Source organism: Dasypus novemcinctus, chromosome 5 (assembly GCF_030445035.2).
Source record: "Dasypus novemcinctus isolate mDasNov1 chromosome 5, mDasNov1.1.hap2, whole genome shotgun sequence".
NCBI lineage: Eukaryota > Metazoa > Chordata > Mammalia > Cingulata > Dasypodidae > Dasypus > Dasypus novemcinctus.
Window position 1 is genome coordinate 121,162,788 of NC_080677.1, and position 22,920 is coordinate 121,185,707.

The 22,920-nt window shown below is 43.4% G+C and overlaps 1 pseudogene; it reads left to right on the plus strand.

The window, feature by feature from the left end:
- The first annotated feature begins 18,947 nt into the window (after positions 1–18,947).
- On the plus strand, positions 18,948–20,608 carry LOC101416933 (vesicle-associated membrane protein-associated protein B/C pseudogene; annotated as a pseudogene).
- Positions 20,609–22,920: the final 2,312 nt, after the last annotated feature.

Here is a 22,920-nt window from a genome sequence, read left to right on the forward strand (position 1 = left end):
ATGGTTGCAAATCTTTGTGTGTGTGGCCACAAATGTATTTTTCTGTGATAAGTGCCCATGACTGTCATCATGTCCTCAGAGGGGTTGGTGATTCACAAAGACTTTGAGACCAAGTGGGAAACTGCTTCTTGGCAAACAGAATCATTGTGCAGATTAACAAGTAGACTGAGTGAGGTTTGGGTGGTACGGAAGATCTCCTACCTCCAGCTTCAGCCAAACTTTGCTCAAGGAGCCTCCCACATATCCCACAAACACCTACATTTTGAAGCCCTCAGCTTCTGCAAGGACAGACTGCTTAAAAAATCACCTTAGCCATTTAGGTTACCACACTCAAATTTGTGCAAAGATTATGTGGATAGACACATGCCTTCACGAAGGAAACATGTAGAGCTAGAATGCTGCAAGGTGACTCTTTGAAATAATTTTCTTCGAAAGTCCAGTTAGGATACTCATAGCTTTGGAGAAGAAGTGCATATACCTACCCCTGAATCCCAGGGTTATAAAAAAGAAAATGTGTTTTTTTTTTTAATGATAATCATTATAACAAAAATAAGTACCATTTATTAAGTTTACTATTGCCAGGTGTTGTGCAAAACAATTACAGCTACTGTTATTACTCTCATTTACTGGATGAAGATACTGAGGCTGAGAGTAATTAATAACTTACCCATAGTCACAAGGCTAGCAAGATATTAAACTGAAATTAAAATGCAGATCTGTCTGATCCTAACTATTATGTTGTGCTAAAAGCATGATAGATTTTTCAAAGTTTATTATATCTGCTACATAAATTACAAAATCTATTTTCCATGATGTAAGAATTGCAAATATTTTATCAAGGTAGAAAATTAAACCCATACTACCATAGCCAAATGCTCTGTATCCCACCCCCATTCAAAATATTTTAGTCAGCCTATGCCTATGGTTTGTTTTGTTTAGTTTGGAGAGGATAGAGACATTAAGTTGATTGCTTAATAATTAATTAAATGATCATACAGAGCTGAACTATAAATCATGGGTTTTCATGCAAAGACCTCCTTAAACTTAATGAAGAAGTACATTGGGAATGCAAGAGTAGCTGTGCCAAGCAGGGGCTTCTGGATAGCAGCCCAGACCATCATAGCTTCTCCCCGTCTCTTCCCCAGTTTCACATCCTGCTGGTGTTACTATGACCACTGAGATCAGAGAAGATGCAGGAGTTGGTGTCCACAGAGCAGAGCCAGCCTTAATGCCTGAAGGTTTCTAATAGTTACAAAAAGAGCCCAAAGCATCACAAATCCAAAGACAGCAAAATCAGATAGAGCTGGTATAAAAGAAATGTGTATTTGTGGTCAACTGAATTGTTCCCAACTTGAACATATTTTAAATCTTAATCCATTCCTTTGGGTGTGAATCCATTGTAAATAGGACCTTTTGAAGGGATTATTTTTAGTTACTGTGTGGCCAACTGAATCAGGGTAGGTCTTTATCCTATTGCTGGAGGTCTTCTAGAGAAAGCTACAGAGAGAAAGTCAAAGAAGAAGCAAGAAGCAGGTAGTCAACAAAACCCAGAAGAGAAAGGAGAGGACATCACTGTGTGATGGGAAACCTGAAGAACCCAAGGATCACAGAGAGCCAGTCCCAGAACACCAGTCTTTGAGGACAAAACATTGCCTTGTGGATACCAATTTTGGACTTCTAGCCTCAAACCCATGAAAAATAAAGCCCTGTTTTTTAAGCCAACCCATTGTATGGTATTTGTATTAGTATCTGGGAAACTAAGAGAGCAATTATCACTATCACTCACTGAGTACTTACTATGTGCCAAGTACTTTTCCAAGGACTTCATGCAGGTTCCCAGTCTGCCTTGCAGTTGTAGTAGATACGTGACTGAGTTTTACATATTATGGAATGTGCATCACTTCTAAATTCAATACATAATTCTAGCCTCTTCCCCAGCCCAATCCCAAATTGCTACTCTCTACCAAGCAGTTGGCAAAGTCACAAAATGGAAGGAGCTAGGGTCCCTAAATTACCATGTGAAAGACCATCTGTCAGACACCCACTTGGATTGTTATATTTGTGAAATATATCTTTATTATGTTAAGCCACTAAGATCTGAGGTTTTGTCTGTTATGGCAGTTAGAGTTCCCTGAGACTATAAGCCCTTTCATGGTTCTATTACTATCCTCATTTTCAGATGTGGCTCTGCCAGCAGTAACTAAATTTCCCAAGTCCACAAATTCGTAAGTGTGAGAGTCAGGAATCAAACCCCAGCCATTTGACCCCAGAGGCCATACTTGTAGCCACTAATTCTTTTCTATAAAGGGCTACAGGGATTAAATGAGATAATGCACATAGAGTGCTAGCGGTGACTGATGAATGGCCAATGCTAAATAAAAGCAGCTTAATATTGTTGTTATTATCATTGTTATGAGTGCCCTGTGGTTCTTCCACAATTTCTTTTTTCAACCCTCATTCTACTACCTGATTACTGCCCACCTCCCTTCCAACTCAGCCACTATGCATCTCTGACAACCTTCAGGCAATATATTTGCTACCTTTCTGTCCTCCTTTTTGTGCAATTTCAGGCATAGATTGAGGTTTCTTTATGCAAGCTTGGGCAATGTATGCATTATTTGTAGAATAAGTCTAGTTGCACACGTTAAAGATTGGATCTTTTGGTCTGTGTTTTTATTACCAACTTGGAAGAATTTCTTCAAAGGTATGTGAATCATATTAGATTGGAGGATGAATCAAAGCTGGGGGAATAGCTAATACAATAGAAGACAAAACCAAGACTCTGAATGTTCTCAACAGGCTGAAGGGATGGGTCAAAGCCAAGAAGAAATTTAATAGAGAAAAACAAATGACAGAATCTTGGAAAAAAAAGGACCTTAAAGGTCATTGACTCGAGCCTCTAATTAAAATCCCTGGACTAGATGGATTTCCTCCCTCCTGATCTTTATTATTCTAGTCACACCTATACATCTTAAAGCAGATGTATCAGAAGCAGATTTGTATCTAATCCCGAGTGTGTGATCTTTGCTTTGGAAAGTGTTTAGTGAATAAACTTCACTTGTTTGTTATTGATTAGAGCAGTGGTTCTGAAGGGAAAAACCATCATGAATCTACAGTTTAACTGGTCATTTTGTTTGTTTCCATCACCTGAAGAAAAGGAGCTCCAAAAAGGGCAAATATGAATTTTTCTAAGTATATTAGAAGGTAGGTAATTAGAACCAATTTACTAGTTTCCTATGTGAGAGAAGTTTAGTAGGTTTGTTGTCTGGTAAATTTGCTAAAAAGCTTAGGCCCCCCCAAATGTTAAGGTTTTAAATTAAAAGACTCAGGGTAAACTAGTTCCATTCAAGCCTGGGGGAAAAATTAAGGGTTATATTGAACAATGAATGGTAATACAATTGCTAATACTTAAAACAATATTTTTCAAATTGCAATGAGCATAAGAGTCACTCGGGTGCTAATTAAAATGCAGATTTCTAGGTCTTGTCCCAAGCCAAAATCTCTGAGAACAAAGCCTAAAGAACCAGAATTTTGGCTAAGTTCTTATGGTGCAAGATGATTCTAAAGTACGTGAAACTTTCAGTTAGACAGAAAATGTTTAGATAGTCCCATTTCTTTATAGAAATAGAAGATTCCTGATTAACACAATAATATATGTTGTGGTAACACTAGTTTATATTGATCTGGTGTTAGTAAAGATTTTTGTTTTTGCGCAAAATGTATAACCAAGCAGAAAAGCATGCTGTTCTCAATGCAATACTCTGCAGAAAGGCTGGAGGCTTGGATTATAAATCCATCACCAAGTCATCACCTGCTTCATTGGGTAGTACAATACCTAGTGGAAAACAAGCACCCGGAAGGAAATAAGCATCCCACCACTGAAAGGTGTGTAATCCCAACCTCACATCACAGTGAGAATGGCAAGGTCAAAATACAAAGTCTACAACCTCTCCACATATTTATCTATCTATCTGCCTGTCTATTTATTTATTTATTTATTTATTTATTTATTTATTTATACTGCTTCAGTCAATGAAAGGGAAACTTAATATTGAGTTCTCAGGGCCATGAGGCTCTGGAATTAGGCTGCCGCCTGGGAAACCAAGGACCCCTTATTTGACTTTTTTCTTGGGGCTCAGGTTGTTGGTGTGGCCACACTTCTTATGGCAGGCAGTTGACAGTGTGAAGGTGCAGACGAGCACACTTGCAGCAGGTCATTTTGTGGCACTCTGGGTGACTGGCAAAGAGAAGGCTCAATAATGCCTCCTCAGAGATGGAGCAGTGGGAGCAGGGAGGCCTCTTTCTTGGCATCTTAGTCTGAGAGAGGGCGGCCATCGTCTTTCTGTTCACCTGCAAAAGTCAGATGCTTCTGGTCAGGCAGGTGGCCAGCCAAGTCTTAGACTTTGGCTTTGACATTTTTGAAGGTGTCACTGGGCTCCACCTCTTTGCAAAGATCAGCATCCCTGCATCTGCCTCTTGGCTGTCTCTTTGAGGAAACAGAGAGGACTCCCCAATGTTTTTAACTGTAGGTCAAGTAATGTTTTGATATGCCCTTATCTGCTTGATGTTGTCTATGTGCCAGTATGTGTAATCATTTTATTGAATGAGAGAGACTCAACTTCCCTTCTGTCTCTTTGAACGTGCTCTGAGGACTAGTTTTTGCCTCAGGTGAAGTCTGGTGGAATTCTTCAGATTTTCTAGTCCCTTTAATCACAAGAACGGATTTATTTTCATAATTAATATGTGTAATCCATATCATAATTAATCCGCATAGAGCTTTGCTCCCCCCGCCCCAGTTCTGTACTGTCTGCAGTGCACGAGGCGGGCAGGATGGCTGCTTCTCTTTTTACTTGGTTGGCTCCTCATGTAATTGCTAGTTGCTATTTCTGACCCCAGGGTGAGGGTGGGGAAGAGATCAGGGAGAAGGTAAAGTTTCTGGCTGTTGTGATGTTGGTGCCCTCTGGCCCTGACAGAATTTCAAAGCTGACCGTTAACTCAAGTTTGGCTTCTGTGATTTCTCTGGGGTTCTGCACTAGACTACACCAATGCAGGTCCAGTGACTCACATGATGGCTTTTCCCAATGGCTGCTTCAGCCTGCAACACCCAGACTCTGAACCTCAGGGAACCATCCCTCTGCTGAGTCACTTCATCCACATAGCAGTTCTTATGGGCTGGGTCCTTTGGAAGATGGCACTAGGTCATTTCCTTCCAGCACATCTCACATTTGGTCCACCAGAAAACATCTTTGTCCCAAAATCATGTGTGCAAGTGCATATCCCTCCTGGGGTAGTGCATGCTCTCTCTCTTCTTGCTCTGCGACCTTACGCCTTTTGCCATAATATTTTTTCAGGCATGTATTATTGAACACTAGTCCCCAATATCTCCCAAGAGGCATATCAGGTTCTTGAGTGCTACCTAGAAACCCCTCCTGACTTGAAAGGAGGGCAAAATTTCATCTCCTTTTATCCACGGGGGTGTATATGGAAAATACATATCATGGCAAAAATCTGGAATGATCTTTTCCATTGTTCTCTAAAGCCTGTTCTTTCATAGCTTAGATGTGGGTGATGGGTTAAATCCAGCAACACTGGTTTCCTAATCTCATAAGATGTCCCATAAGTGGTCATTAGGATGGGGGGAGGGGGGAGGCATGACACCTGTTACATTGTTCTCACCTTTGGGAATCAGTGGAAATGAGACCTCAGGAAGAGTGGCATTAAACATCATGGTGTGTGTGTGTGTTTATATATGTGTGTGTGCATATATATATATGTACATGTCCGTGGATGTCATTTGGGCACAGTACAGAGGGAGAAGTTATCAATAGGGTGTTTTCTTTAGGAGACAGTATGTTCAGAGTTTGATGATTGAATGAGAATAAACATGAAGGCATATGGTAAATATAAAGTGATGAATATGTCCATGCTATTATGTGGTGTTTGTGAGTGACTCAAGTTAGTGGGTAGAAAGGAAGAAAATTTTAGGAAATACAGCAAGTGAAGAGGAAGAATCACTGAAAGAGTAGGAGGGAGAATAGGGTATTTCATAAACAAATGGACAAAGAGTTTCAAGAAACTAAATGAACATTTTAGAGAAACCCAGTAGAGAAGGGAAGGAGAAGTCCAACAGAAAATGCTAGTTTAAGTTTCCATGCAATTGTGATGATCAGCCAGGCTTGGCGCCATCTTGCTGGTCTACTCTGCCCCATATGTTACAGATGCTTGTCTACACTATTTGTTTCCCATCACTGGCACGTTTCAGCTCTGCTAATCCTCCCCTTCTCCTTTGGGAACTATTGGACTAGCTGGTCTCTAAAGTCCAATCCAGCTCTGAGAGTCTAAAATGCACTTGAGTATTTACAGTCATCTAATTTGTTTTAGGGTCCTGCTCAGCAACCTTCCTTCAGACTGATTGTATTCTGAGCGGAATCTGACATTGAGATGGGAAATGAAAAGGTGGCTCTGGTAAAGCAAATTGACTCAACTTCTTAAGGTTGTTTATTTATAAGGCAGAACCTAGCCAGACTTGCTAACAGAAGATGATTGCTTTCTGGAGCTTGTGGCCATTATTGGTCAAGGTGATGTGGTGATGGGATTGGGCCCTGGAGCATCCAGGTCAGGCCACTCCTATTGAGCCAAGGGGCAGAAGCTGTGACAAATTAAGGGAACTTATTAATGTAGTTGTTCAGATAAACAAGCTAGAGAGTCACAAAAACAAGCTGAATCCCAGTAAAGAGAGGGCTAGAAAATGCTATGAGCAAGCACAGGAGGAAATAGAGCAAGAACTAAAAGGAAGAAGAGATCTGTAGGAATGGAGCCCAGGAGGTACATGGTGTATGTAGGCAGCCCAAACGACCTAAGAGCCTTGGTTTCCAAAGCCTCCAAGAGGAGGCAGGAGTGGAACAGGGAAGATGCCAACTACTCATCGTTTTCCCCAGACCCAGGGAGCCTGGTCAAAAGGAATGAACAGAGGAGTGGTAACTGGGGGTAACTGAAAGGGCATTCAATCCCCGTGGGAGAGTTTTAAGTGAAACAAGATTGCATTGCTATCCCCACCTGTTTAGATGTAACTGAAGTGAAGTGATTTTCCTACGTGTCTTGTAGCATCAACCTTATTACTTTACAACTGTAGTGTGTGTATTAGCTATTGCTTTCAGTTGCTTTAAACAGCTTGGGGTAGAACTTAGAAGTGAGAGGAACTTGTGGTAATAAAGTTCCCTGATATGCCAAAAGAAAGTAGCCTTCATTTGGGGTGGCCTTAAGGATACACACCCTCTTTTACTATGTGTCCTTTGGAGTTAGTGATGTCCATGGGGCCCATGAGAAATTTCAGGTGTGACCCAGAGAAAAGAAAAAAACAAGAAAGAGCAAATGGAAAAGAGAAAGCAAATGAAAGAGAAAAAAATCGAGGTAGCCCTGATGGAGTGGGATAGTGAACCATTCAGAGAGGTTCAAGGCCATGAGTCCTCAGTTTGGGGAAATTTCCTTGATGGGAGTTACATTCCTGACAGGACCTGCCCTCCTCTACCTGGCTCTAGAGTTGATCCCCAGTCAGCACTTGCTTTCAGGGGAACTGCCTTGACCTCTTTTCAGCATGCTGTTTGCTAATAGTCAGGCTTCTGAAAAATGTGTGTCTCACACATCAGAGGTCAACTTTCAGAGACGCCCAGAAAGGGGGGCTGGTTATTCAGTGGTCATTGTTGATCCGGGGAGGGGGGTCGGGCAGCAACAGCGCCACTCTTTAGGGCCTTAATTACATCCTCACACCCTCCTTTGCCATCCCACGTGGCACTTCTCGGGTTCATGGCCCTAGGCCCTGGGATCTCCAGAGGTGCAGTAGAAAGTAAGGACCACAAGAGAAAGCCCAGGCCCGGGGAAGCTCGGTTGGGTGGCAAGCCAGAGACCACAGTTTCTCATGATGGGCAAATGTGTTTATACCATAAAGGAGCGCAACCGAGTCTCTCCAGGAGGAAAAGCCTAGAATGACAAGCACAAAGGAGCTGACAGGTTCTTCCCCGGCAGACGCAGCCCGTCCCCCCGTTTCTCAGCTCCAGCCCTTTCTCTCATCATCTCTCCCCTCCCCACCAGTTTCTCTCATCATCCTTCTCCCCGATTATTCGATTATTCGGTGGAAGGCAGCGAGCTGGGCTCTTTGCACCCAATGGGGTCGCTCGAGCTCCGCAGCGCCCAATGAGAGGCCGTGCAGCCGTGGTAACAGCGCGGGGCCTGCCCTGGCAGCCGCCTGGCATTTCCCTTAAAGGGGCCCGTTCACCGCCCCCCTTTCTGGCTGTGTTTTGCCTCTCCTCAGCACCTCGCCCTCCGCCCCCCCCCCCTTTTTTTCCCCATATCTCCCAAGTTCTCACCCTCTCAGTGTTAGGCTCCCTGCCCCCTTTCTTTCCTTTACTCCTCCCTTACTCCAGCCCTTTCCCTCCTTTTCTTTCTCTTTACTGTTTGACTCACTTTTCCTCACCACCTCCCTAGCTGTGACAGTGGGGTTGAACCTCGCTCACTGGGGAAGTAGAAAGAGATCCTAGAAATAAATAGATTTAGGACACACTTGACTGGCATATTAAACAGACCACAGGTAAGGGACTTAATCCTTTCTTGGTGACGCAGGGTGGGCAGGGTTCTGGATGAGCTGTGGGCAGGAGGAGCTTAACAGTTAGTTGATCGCATTTTGGGGTCAGCGTGGTTTGGTCCTCAGCTTTGCAGACTGAGAAACTTTATCTTTTCACATCACCAGAGGCAATCGGGCATTAAAAGTGGAGTCACACTACAAAATTTTCAAGAAAATAAGAACAAAACCTGAATGCCAATGTATTAATTTACTGTGAGAGATAAACCTTTTGTGGTAGACTGGCTACAGGCTGGCCACTACTGGGTCCTCTTCCTGCGTGCACAGGGAGACTCTATTTTCCGTTCGCTTGCAGGTCAGTGGAACCATGTGATTGAGTTCTAACCTACAGAATGTGGGCTTTCTGTATGCCACTTTCCAAAGTGGCTCTTAAATGTCCCAAGTGACCCTCCATGCTCTTGCTCCCCCTTTTCCTTGGCTGGGAGTGAAGGACTGTGCAATGGAGCAAACACACAATGGAATGGTTTTGGGTTCTTAAGCCAATGGACCTAGAAAAGAGCCACCAGGCAAGACGCCTGACTCACATGGGACCATGATGTGGGCAGAACTTTCATTGCGTTAAGACTCTGAGCCTTAAGAGATTATTTATGTGCTAAGTGAGCCTTAGTATATTCTTCTAGGGGAAAAATTACTTTGTTTCCATTGTTCCCAATACCTCTCTACTCCATACCAAGGCATATAAGAAATCTTGTCCTCAGACTTTCGCTTTGTGAGCACAAAATTGAGCAAAGCCCTGAGAGGTGGTTTATTTAAACTGTGGTACAACATAAGCCTTAGTTTAGAGGCATTGGAAAGAAATTGATGGAAATAAGGTTGGGGACGGGGTGGGAATTAAAATGGTCATTCTGCAAGCATGGGATAATTTCGAATCACCTGTTCTTTTGGATTTAGGAGCAGGGAGAGAAGGAAGATAAGAAACCAGGAAAAAAAATTGTACCTACTCAGAAATGTGGGGTGAGGATGGAAGTGCCCAGATTTTAAGGTATCATCAAGTATCATGTGAAGATAGAACAAACTCTAGGCTGCCAGGAGGAAATTGGCCAAAACTGTGGGTCAGACACACGTAGTCTAACAGGCATTCCTAATCTAGCAGGCCTGAACCTGTTCTTCCCTAAATCCTCCCCATCCCTCAAACAGCATCTATTCTTTTCTTCCTATTGATCAGACCAGAGACCATAGTTATTCTTAACGCCTCCCATTCTCTCATGCCCCTTGTCCAATCCATTAGCAAATCCTGTATGCTTTACCTTCAAAATATATCCAGAACTCAGCTGCCTCTTACCATGAGGCTGCTACCACCCTGGGCCAAGCTACCATCATCTCTTGCCTGGATTATTGCAAAAGCCTCCTGACTGGTCTCCCTGCTTCCATCCTCTATTGTTTATTCATCTCCACAGCAATCATAAGTTTTTATTTAAAAATGGAAATAAAATCCTATCACTGTATGGTTCATACCATCCAAATGCTTGCCATCCTGCTGAAAATAAAATCCAAAGTTCTTATTTTGGTCTAAAAGGCCTGCATAGCCTGGGCGCCTGCCTCCTCTCGTCTCATCTCCTACCATTCTCTCCTCCAGCAGACACTGCCAGTGCCCTGCCCATGTCCCCTGACTTACCCTAAAGGTCACCAGCAGACACTGCCCTATGTTCCATTGGCCTTCCTGTACCAATCTGGTAGATTCCAGAAGCAATCTTCACCAATGGCAGTTGGATAAATACCCAGCTCCCTGAACCCTCAGTGGGGTAGTTCTGAGGCATGTTCCATTTAGTCTACTTGGTTACAACTGTGCCTAGTGGACACTCCATAAATATTTGGTACATGCAAGAGCGAAAGAGCGAGTAAAGGCAGGAAGACATGGACCAAGTGGCTGGGTGGCGATTTGCTCAAGGTGGAACCATCAGCCCTGCTCAGGACCTTGACCTTGGAGCCCTCCTTCCCCTCCTGCTCTGGGCCTCACCAAAGCTGTTCATCAGCTTGCTGACAGGCAGGGTCATCCAAGAAGGTTGAAAGAGGCAAAGAAAAATGAAGCATGGGAGGGTAGAACTGATCATCCAAGCTCTTTTAGCAGCCACTATTCCTTATTTCTTGCTGGAGTATTGGCACCTTTAAAAGCCTTGGCTGTCTTCCCCAATCTCTCCACTCAATCACAAACCACAGTGCCTAGAAAAAAAAGAAAGAGGAGAAAATCAATGTGCTAAATCTCCGCTAGGCTCAGTGGCAACTCTCCCTACATCTTCCCTCTGCTGGCCACAGAACTGCAGTTCTCCAGTCCTCTCTCAACTGACTCAAGGGGTGGCAAACTTGCAGGTTAAAAATATGTCCCCTCCCCATCTCCAACCCATTGAGAAAACAAAGGAGGATGCCTCCTGAACCCTAGGTCCTGCCCTGTGTCCCAGCTCTGCTTCCTTTCTTGCTATGTACTGTCTTCCTTTGCAGCTCTCACTCTGTCTATGTCCCACTTACCTATCCAGTGGCCCATAAAATTTTCCATTCACAGTTTATCTCTTTACCTCTTTCAGGTGTGCAGGGAGGGAAAGGGAAGATTGCTATCTGAGTGTAGATGACTAGGTTGAGAACAGAATCATATTTTGAAAATATTAAAATGATACATTTGCATTTCTCCTTTAATGATATTACTTTCCGCCTTCTCTCTCCAAGCCTGAGCCATGGAGTTTATGGCCACAGGGGAGGAAGAAGTGGGGACCATTTAGAACTAAGAGGCAATTGATCACCTTTGTTTATCATATTTCACTTTCTTGACCTTTTTGTCAAGAGCTTTGTCTTAAAAGCTAGGCTTTGTGGAAAGAGAGGAGGGAATTTCTAAATTCTAAAACTCCTCTAAAACTTACTGATAGCCAAGCCTGGAGGACTTAATGAAACTGTTTTAGAAAGTCCTGGTCAGAGAGCCAGAACTAGGATGAGAGATCAGGCACATTCTTGTTTCCCTTTTCTAGGGATGAAATCCTGTGTGTGTGTGTGTGTGTGTGTGTGTGTGTGTGTGTGTGTGAAGATGGAGGACAGTGGGGAGAAAGAGTAGGAAAATAGGTAAGGTAATGGGGGAGTGTAAATATTAAGGTGAAGGGCTGGCCTTGTGGCACATTTACCTGGACATACAACAGCTACCAGTTGAAGTCCCACCCATCTAGTTTGACAGGAAAGCAGGAATAAGGCATTGGCTGAGGAAATGGTTGGGTGAAGGAGCCTCCGGCAGCATTCCCAGCTCCCCATGGCTGGCTCAGAAGGAGCAAAGGATCTAGTTCTTATCTGGCTAAGAGAGGGTGTTGGAAGTGAGAGAGGCAGGTGGAGACTAGGGGTTGGGAAGAAGAATCTGTTATGAGTGGAGATGTTAAGACCAGGGCAAATGGCTGGGATCAGCTCTCCTCAGTGGCCTTTGCAGATTCCTCTTTATCTCCTGATTTCTAAACTCTGGAACTCCATCCAGCGCCATGGCTTTTAATACTGCCCCTTGGTATTAATAATTCTCAAATGTTTGTCTCCTGTCCTACCTCTACCTCCCATTATTTACAGTCAACTCCCTTCTTAAATTTTCAACTATAAAGTCCACTAGATATTATAAAATAAAACCATCCAAAATTGAAATTCTGGTTCTTCTACATACACACACACACACACACACACAGAGAAACCCTGCCTCCCTCAGTCTTCCCTTTTCCATACATGGAAACTCCTATCTTCCAGTTGTTCATCCAAAAACAGTGGCATATCCTGGAATTCTTTTTCTCTCAGACCATTAGCAAAACTTCTCTGCTCTACCACCAGTGCTTCCTTACTGGTTCATGCCACCATCATCTTTCACCAGGATTTCTGCAATGGCCTCCTAACTCACCTCTCTTTTCCACCCTTTCTCTGCTACATCTATTATCCACAGCCTCCTCTGCTCAAAATTCTCTAACCACTTCTCATCTCACTTAAAGTAATAGCAAAACTCCTTCCCTTGGTCCATGAGGTCCTCCGTGATATGGCTCCACTACCTCCCCCCTCACTCCCTCCAGTCTGGTTGCCAGGACTCCTTGCTCTTCTTCCAATACATCACTCACAATCTTTTCCCTGCCTGGAATACCCTTTCCCTAAGATTTGGTCCCTCCAATCCCTAAGTTTCTTTAGGACTTAGCTTCAAATGCCAGTTAATTAGCGGGGCCTTCCCCGACTACCCTATATATAAAATAGCTGCCCTGTTTGGCACTCCCTAACTACTTGTCTTTCTGTGGCCCCTCCCCATATCACTTAACTTCTCCTGAAATATTACATAGCACTAGTTTTTTTTATTATTTGTCTCATGTTCAGAGGAGTGTAAGAGCCATGAGGGCAAGGGCTTTGCTTTGTTCACTGCTCTGTACCCAGCACCTAGAACACTGCCTGGTTCATAGTAGGGACTCAATTATGACTTGTTGAATGAAATGACTGGTGAGGACTCCATGTCTCCCACCCCTACCCAATCTCATCATCTCTGCTACAAAGGCCGTTGACTACTCTCCACCCCCTACACACCATCCTTGAAGGGAAGGCAATGTGAAGGAAATCTAAATGACTAAAAGAGGCTAAATGCTATTTTTAAAAGATCCTGAAGAGCCAAAATATACACTGAGCAAGTTTTAATTTTATTATTTTTGTAGTAACCCAATGAGATGGGGACTGAAGATGAAGAGCAGATCTGTTAAAAGAAATTTTAAAAAGCTGCATTTTCTTGGCACATCTGAGTAAACTGTAAAGGGAAATATATTTACATCTGCATGGCTCCTCCCACGAGTTCAAGGATTGCTTGTGACCAACCTGTACATAAGATACATAAGTCAAAATCCCTGTTTTCGAAATGCTTGCAAGTTAGTTGGGGGAAGTGGAAGTGGCTCAACTGATAGAGCGTCTGCCTACCACATAGGAGGTCCAGGGTTCTAACCAAGGGCCTCCTGACCCATGTGGTGAGCTGGCCCATGGCAGGGCTGATGTGCGTAAGGAATGCCATGCCACACAGGGGTGTCCCCTATGTAGGGGAGCCCCATGCCCAAAGAGTGCGCCTCTCAAGGAGAGTTGCCCTGCGTGAAAAAAGTGCAACCTGCCCAGGAGTGGTGCTGCACACATGGAGAGCTGATGCAGCAAGATGATGCAACAAAAAGAGACACAGGTTCCCAGTACAGCTGACAAGAATACAAGTGGACACAGAAGAACATACAGTGAATGCACACAGAGAGCAGACAACTGGGGGGTGGGAGGTGGGAAGGGGAAATAATAAATAAATCTTTAAAAAAAAAGAAAGTAAGTTGGGGAGATCAGATACATGTTATATAATCAGAGCCATCCATATGAAAGCATGCAGCCACATTCGATGATACATAACCACAGAACTTTGAACGAAGCTGGTCTGGGTCTAAAGGTGGTGGGGAGGTGCCATACACCTCCACACTGGGGTGTAGTGTGGGCAGCTGAGAGGACAGGGCTACAGCAGATCTCAGGAACTTATTTCTGAGTTGGCTGGATTTGAAGCCAGGTGTTCCAGGGAAGGCTTGAGTACCCATCATGGGGAATGAAAAATACCTGGGAACCATGATTGCTTTCCTTGGAGGAAAGAAGGGCTTGTCTGAAGCCTAGTGGGAAAGGAATCCATGTCCTGGACTGCGTATCTGGAGTGGATGTGAGTCTCAAACAACGTAAGCTTTCTTTCTGCTACCTGGTGTTTGTTATGGGGATGCCTACATGTTGCTTTTCTGATATGCATACCACTGTTATCCATCTTCTCCTGTACCAAAGGCATTGCTCTTTAATCAACAAACATGGATTGCTTACTATTCTGTCCCTTGTACTCCACGACAGGAGCACTGCCTTCAAGGAGTTGACATTGTAATCTGTTACTTTTATACTTTCTTGTAGATGTGTGAATGGCACAGGCCAAGCCTCTCCCACAGTTGTGTGCTGAAGACAGCCATATTACATGGTTGCTGTATTAGTTATTTATTACTGGGTAACAAAAACTCTAAAAATTACTGATTTAAAACAACAAACATCTACTACTTCACAGTTTCCTGTGAGTCAGAAATCAAGTTGGGTGTCTCCAGCTGCAGCCAGACAGGGCTGTGGTCTCATCTGAAAATGCAAAGGGGGAAGCCACTTCCAACTTCCCTTGCAAGGCTGTTGGCAGGCCTCAGAAGTATCACTTCCAAACTCACTCACATGGGCCTTTAAACAGGGCTGTCCCATGACTTGGCAGCTGGAAGCCCCCAAAAGAGCAATTGGGTGGGAGGGAAGAGAGAAAGAGAAAGAGAGAGAGAGAGTACTTAAGATGGAAGCAAGAGTCATTTTATAGCCTAATCTTGGAAGTGACCTCCCATCACTTCTGCCTGATTCTGAGGTAAATTAAGAAGTCTAGGGAGTGGATGTGGCTCAACTGATAGAACGTCCACCTACCATATAAGAGGTCCAGGTTTCGAACCCAGGGACTTATGACCCATGTGGTGAGCTGGCCCACACACAGTACTGCCATGCTCAAGGAGTGCCATGCCACACAGGGATGTCCCCCGAGTAGGGGAGGCCCATGCTCAAGGAATGTGCCCCATAAGGAGAGCCGCCCCATGCAAAAAAAGCACAGCCCGCCCAGGAGTGGTGCCACACACATGGAGAGCTGATGCAGCAAGACGACGCAACAAAAAAGAGACACAGATTCCCGGTGCCCCTGAGAGTGCAAGCGGACATAGAAGAACACACAGGAGTAGACACAACAGAGCAGACAAATGGGGTAGGGGGAGAGAAGGGAAGAGAAATAAATAAAATTAATCTAAAAAAAAAAGAAGTCTAGCCTACACTCAAGGGAAGAGGGTTAAACTAGGACATAGATACCAGAAGGGGGGGAATCATCATTGAGGTTATTTTGGAAGCTGCTCCTAAATTCCCACCCTGCTACCTACCATGTGGATGCTGCCTCCCTAGCTGCAACTGATAGGACAGGAGCAGGCCCTTGACTCAAAACAACCAATCCATAAGCCAGCTAGACATGTCAGGGTATGAGAGTGAAGCCTAATATATGTGATGAGGACTAAGTCCAATCCCTTACCCTCTATCTACTATCAGTGTGATCTGAAGATACAGCAAGCAGAAGCACACAATATAGCTGAGTCATGTTAACAGATCATGGGAGCCTGAATTCCTGCTGCTGAAAATGCAGCCAGATGATATGACTCTCGGGGTTTCCATGAATCCTGACCCAGTTTTAGTGCCAGTCTCTAAGAGGGAAAGCTGTATATCATTTTTCCCCTAGGAAACCTGCTTGTTCTTCCTTTCATAAGTTCCCACAAGTCCTTACTTCCTGACAGATTCTTGTTTTACTTGTTTTCACATGAATTCTCTTACCTGTTGTAACATTGGTGAGACTATCCCCTGTGATCAGAAGATTCTCACACTCTGAATTAATATCAGGCAGTATATCATAAACACAGCCAGACCCATAAATGCATGGGAGCACACGGCAAGAAAACATCTATCAATCAATAGGTATTTGTTGAAAATAGCCACCATTTATGAAGAAACTTATCTCAGTGCTTTACCAAATTATTTTATTTAATGCTTACAATAAACCTTTGAGCTCTGTATTATTATATTTACTTGACAAATAACACAGCCTTGCCCAAATACATACAGCTGATAAGTAGCAGAGCCAACATATTAGGTTCCAGCTTTCTGATTCCAGACCCCATTACATTAAGACACCATTTCACATGTTTCTCTACCATCAGGATATGTCTCCTAGGCTCTCTGTTCCTTTCTTTTTTATTTTAATTTCTTTTTTATTAGAGAAGTTGTAGGTTTAAAGAAAAAATCATGTATACAATACAGAGTTCCCACGTACCAGCCTGTTATTAACACCTTACCTTAGTATAGTACATTTGCTACAATGATAAAACCACATTTTTATAATTGTACTATTAACTATAGTCTGTGGTTTACATTAGGGGTCACTGTTTGTGTTGTACAGTCCTATGTTTTTTGTTTAAATTTTTATTCTAGCAACATACATATAACATAAAAGTCCCCCTTTTAACCACATTCAAATATATAACTCATTGCTGCTAATTGCTTTCACAATGTTGTGCTACCATCACCATCATCCATTACCAAAACTTTTCCATCATCCCAAATTTAAGCATTAACTTGCCATTCCTAACCTTCACCCCATTATCTGGTAAACTATATACTAGTTTCTGACTCTAGGAATTGGCTTATTCTAATTATTTCATATCAGTGAGATCATAAAATATTTCCATTTGTGTCTGGCTAATTTCATTCAATATGATGTCCTCAAGGTTCATTCATGTTGTTGCATGTATTAGTCAGAGTTCTCTAGGAAAACAGAACTGACAGGAGATATCTGTATATATTATGAGATTTTACAAAACTGTCTCTCATAACTATAGGGATGCACTAGTCCATATTCCATAGGGCAGGTTGCAGCTGGAAAATCCAGTGAAGGTTTTTGATGAATTCTCCAGGAGAAACTGGCTATTTGAAGTAGAGATGGACATTCTCTCTTCCTGCTAAAATCATCACTCCTCCTATTAAGGTGTTCAACTGATTGGATGAGATGTCTCTCATTGCTGAAGGCAATCTCCTCAGGTGATTGTATAGATTTAATCAACTGTAGATGCCACCACTCACTGATGATTTAAGTCAATGAGATGTCATTGCAGTAACAATTAGGCCAGTGCTTGCCTGACCAACTACCAGGCAACATTACCTGGCCAAGTAGACACGTGGCCTAACCATCACAGTCCAACCCTTGTCAACTTGGCAGCCATTCACATCACCTTAAACCATACTTAATCCCTAAATAAAAACAATAACAGACATGTTTTTTGCCTAACAATACTCAACAGTCCTCTGGACAACCAGAAGCACACTAAATCTCTCCAGAATAGGGTGCAAGTCCTATTAGCTTCTTTCACTACCCATTCCATGTTCCCATTTACCCTCACTAAGCACTTCAGCTGGCTGTGGTTTTTTCCCAGGTGAGCGAACCAAACTTTCATTCCTGAAATTTCTAGGCCATTGGTAGTCCTGACTGGAATGGGTTATTGCAGTTTTCCATTGACTTTAAGCACAGGGCATGGTAGCACTAAGTGATTTCCTAGTGGATCTCCTATAGTCCAAGAAAACTCATTTTACTTCCATTGTATAGTTTCAGTCCTATTTCCTCTTGATTGTCAGGATTAATTCCCTAGGCAATACAGGAATTCCCTCCTTTGCCTTTTGATTAAGAGGCATGAGAAGCCCAAAGTGGCCTGGTGACAATCTTAATTTCCTGTTCAATGGAATAATTGTTGTGTTTACTGGTGAAAGTACTACTCCTTTTGGAACTAAGACTTGTAGACCAGCAGAGCCCAAGTTTGCAGGGACAGGAAGCAAAAAAAATTTCTGGTGGAATCTGAGGGGAAATATTGAGTGGTACCATTCCCATTTCCACCCCTTGATTCCTGGACCCATGAATTCTAGTTATAGGAGAAACAGCACCAGAGAGTGGACATTGGTTTAGCGCACACATGGCCTCCTGGAGAACATTGCCCCAAGCATAAAGTAATGTCACCTAGTTGGTGCCATAACTGAATCTTCAAAAGGCCATTTCACCATTCTATTAATCCAACTTCTTCAGGATGATGGGTGAACATGGTAAGATCAGTGGATTCCATTAACGTGTGCCCATTCCTGCATATCATTTACTATAAAGTATGTTCCTTGATCAGAAGCAGTCCTGTGTGCATTATGGTGGATAAAGCATCTTGTAAGTCCATTGATGGTGGTTTTGGCAGAAGCATTGCATGTAGGGAAGGCAAACCCATATCAAGAGTATGTGTTTACTGTGTTACCTCCTGGTCTCTGTCGCACTTCACCTTGACTCTCCCTCTCTCCACATCAGAGGTCCCCAGGATGGAATTCTGGTGAATCCTAGAGAAGAAAGATGAGAAGAGAAGACAGAGAAATAGATACAGAGGATCACACAGAGAATGGACACAGACAGCAAAAATAGCAGGGCAGGGGAGAGGGAGGGGAAGGAAAAAAAAAAAAGAGTACACGTTTAGTACCACAAGTTCACTGGGCACTGCAGCCTGGCCCTAGCCCTCCACCCCTGCGCCTGCACCATGTACACCGTCTCCCCCTCCTGCTCTCATCCTGCTCATCCTGTAGATGATATCCCCACTCTCCCCCACAGGACTCTTTTTTCTTAATAATTTCAAGGGAATACAGCCGTAATGCTTCCTGCCTCAGGTGACTTCTCAGGGGTCTCCCCGCCAAAGGCGTCCCACTGCTGAGGAACATGGTGAAGGTAGAGGATGTCCTGAGCCTCGAGCCACAGTACAAGCTCAAATTCTGAGGCCCCTTTACTGATGTCACCACCAACCTAAAGCCTGGCAAGTCCACAGACTGAAATGTTTGTTTTGAAGTGAAGACCGTGGCGCTGGGTAGGTACTGCGTGAGGCCCAACAGTGGAGTCACTGGTGCAGGGACACCCATTAATGTATCTGTGATGTTACAGCCTTTCAGCTATGATCCCAATGAGAAAAGTAGACACAAGTTTATGGTTCAGTCTATGTTTGCTCTGGCTGACACTTCTGATATGGAAGCGGTATGGAAGGGGGCAAAACTGGAAGGCCTTATGGATTCAAAACTTAGATGTGTAATTGCCAGAAGAAAATGATAAACCACATGATGTAGAAATAAATAAAATGATAACCACATCTGCATCGAAGACAGAAACACCAACAATGTCTAAATCTCTGAGTTCTTTGGATGGCAAAGAAGTTAAGAAAGTGATAGAAGAATGTAAGAGGCTGCAAGGTGAAGTTCAGAGGCTATGGGAGGAGAACAAACAATTCAAGGAAGAAGATGGACTTCAGATGAGGAAGACAGTGCAGAGCAACGGCTTTGTGTCAGCATCAGCCACAGCTGGAAGAAGGAAGGCCTCAGCACTCACCTACTAGCTCTAGTCGTCTTGTTCTTTATCGTTGGTGTAATTACAGTGGAAATCACCTTGTGGAGGCCTCACATAAAGGATGGTAAATTGGATTGGTGGATCTGCCATATCATGGGATTTACATTTATCATAACCATGTGTAAAAAGAAAGTAATGTATGATGACATTTCACAGGTCTTGCTTTTAAATTACCCCACCTGTGGGTGCACACACACACAAACACATACACACAAATATAACAGTGTTAGCGATCTTTAGAAAGTTTAAATGATTGGGGGGAAAAGAATGATCTTTATTAAATGATGAGGGAAACCATGATTAATACCACAGTGGCATATTGTAAATGTCATTTTAAACTTTGGTAGGCTTTGGTACATGTTGCTGGATTACCTTTCCTAAAACAAGACACTCTTCGTCACCTGTTGGTGCTGGCCCTTGGGAGCCAGCATGCCACACAGGGGGGAGGTGCTTTCACCTCCTTGTAGTAATCCACCACACTGCTCACTCACTCCTGAGGCTTCTTTTCACGTCTTCAGTTCTGTCCACATCATCAGTTTCTTGGCACTGATGAACAGAGTCAGAACTTGAAAAGAATTGCACTGTAGCAGCATCAGATGAGCTCGCCATGAATAAGAAGCATATGTTGACTGATTAAACCAACACTTTGGAAAATAAGTCAATACTTTTTTCTCTAAAGGACCAAGCTAAAATACTATTGGTTCATGTAGTGAAATTGAACTGTTATTCAGAGATGTTTAATGCATATTTAACTTAATTAATGCATTTCATCTCATGTTTTCTTATTGTCACAAAATTTTAATTAATGCTGTAGCCTAAAAATCACCTGTGCTACCTACTGCCAGTGGTTGATGTTGGCTTTGCTGCTGGAGAACCATGGACTCCTCTCTCTGGAAGTTTCTGGGCACTTCGTACCTGTGGAGGGCATGACTCAGTTGAATGTTGGAAACAACAGCCAGTATGTGTTTTTCTGTGTAAATGACTAACAGCTATCATAGATAGGGAATTCTTAGTAGTGACAGTAAAGTCTAGTTTACCCCTTCAACGGAGAAGAGTAGCTGATCTTCAGAAGATGAACATACTGCTTTTTCACCATCCCTTAACCACCATCCATACTTCCAGCACACATGTTCCTATGTCTGGCCGGCCCTTCTCAGTTTAGCCCTAGCTTGACCCCACGAAGAGGAAGTCAGACTGCAGAGTGGTATGAGAGGAGAACCAGCTGGGGGTGGGTGGGGAAGGGATTGTGAGACTCTTCAAGTAATCCTTCAAGTAGTAATTAAGAGTTTGACTGAATTATATGGCAGGCTGATCAATCTAAGGAATGGTGCCACATTGAGGACAAGTGTGGGTCTCTGCTGCTGGCAGATTGGGCACTCAGCAGGGGCTGTAGCCAGTTTGGCCTTGGTGAGGAGAAGTTCATGTTGCTGAGCCCATGCACAACCTCCATCCCTACCACTATGGTACTTTATTCATTGAGCAATGATAGGAATTGCTGGGGAAAGAGGCTGACTGGAATCTACAGAAAGGGTTATCTTATCTACTTTATTATTAAGTATTTCCACTGCTGAAGTCACCCTCTGATAAAAATTTATATCTTATACAAATATCTTCATGTTTTTTGCCCACTCAGTCTCCACATACTCCTTCCCCAGACCTCTTTGTCAACAATTTTCCAATCCTGTTCCTTCCAAGTCCCTGACCATCCATCCAAACCATTGGCAACAGCCCATGAATCAGTGTACAAATGTATGTCCTGTCATTTCTCCTTCCAAGCAAAATGAGCAACCAGGGGCACTGCTTGAAATTCTGCCCACTGGAGGAATTCCCCTTACCACTGTCCTTCAGGGACATCCCAGAAAGGGGCTGCAGTGTTGCAGCTGTCCACATTTGGGTGGTACCTGCATATTGTGCAGAACCATCTATAAACTAAAATTTGTCCTCCTCAGTCAACTGATTGTAAAGAACTCCCTAAGAGGCTATAGTGTGTGGACTGGGAATGCAAAGGTAATATGGCAAGACTGGGCACCATGGACTTTTGGGCCACTTCCTCATGTAACTTATTTCTGTCTTCAGAACTGCTTGTGCCCTATCTTATATATACCACTTCCTTTTTATGATGGAGTGCTGCTGTGCACACCCAACTTTATGGTTTGGTAGGTCAGACAACACCCAGCTCATGATAGGCAACTCAGGTGTCATGGTAACTTGGTGGCCCATGGGGAAGCATTCAGCCTCTACTAAGGCCCCATGGCAGGCCAAAAGCAGTTTCTCAAAAGGAGAGTAGTTATCTGCATAGGCAAGGTTTTGTTCCAAAATCCTAAGGGTCTGGATTATGATTCTCCTATAGGTGTTTCTGCCAAAGGCTCCAGACAACATCTCTATTTGCCACTGAGACTTCCAGCACCATGGGATCTGCTGAATCACATGGTCCAAGGGGCAGATCAACTTGCACAGCAGCCTGCACCTGTCACAGAGCCTGCTTTTGTTCTGGTCCACATTGAAAACTAGTAGGCTTTCTGGTTACTCAGTAAATGGGCTAGAATAGCACACCCAAATAAGGAATAAGTTGTCTTCAACCCCCAAAGAGTCTAACTAGGCATTGTGCCTCTTTTTTCATCATAGGAGGGGCCAGATGCAACAGCTTATCCTTCACTTCAGAAGGGATATCTCTTCATGCCCCACAACACTGGACACCTAGAAATTTCACTGAGTTGGAATATTTTTGTTAGATTTATCTCTCATCCTCTGACATGCAAATGCCTTACCAATAAGTAGAGTAGTTGCTATTTCATGTCACTATGTTCAATCAACATGGTATCATCAATATAATGAACTAGGTTGATGTCTTGTGGGAGGGAGAGATGATCAAGATCCCTGTGGGCAGCATTAGACATAGGGCTGGAGAGTTGATATACCCCTGAGGTAGGAGAGTGAAGGTATATTGCTGGTCTGCCAGTTGAAAGAAAACTGTTTCTGGTGGTTCTTACTAACAGCAATAGTGATAACAGTATTTGCTAGATCAATAGCTGCATACCAGGTACCAGGGGAAATGTTGATTTCCTCAAGCAACAGTGCCATATCTGGAACAGCAGCTGCAATTGAAGTTACCACCTAGTTAAATTTATGATAATCCACTGTCAGCCTCCAAGATGATCCATCTGTTTTCTGTACAGGGCAAATAGGCGAGTTGATTGGGGATGTAGTGGGAAGCACCACCCCTGCATCCTTCAAGTCCTTGATGGTGGCACTGATTTACTTTGCTACGTAGGGGCAGTTCTAGTGTCTTCCACTTGAA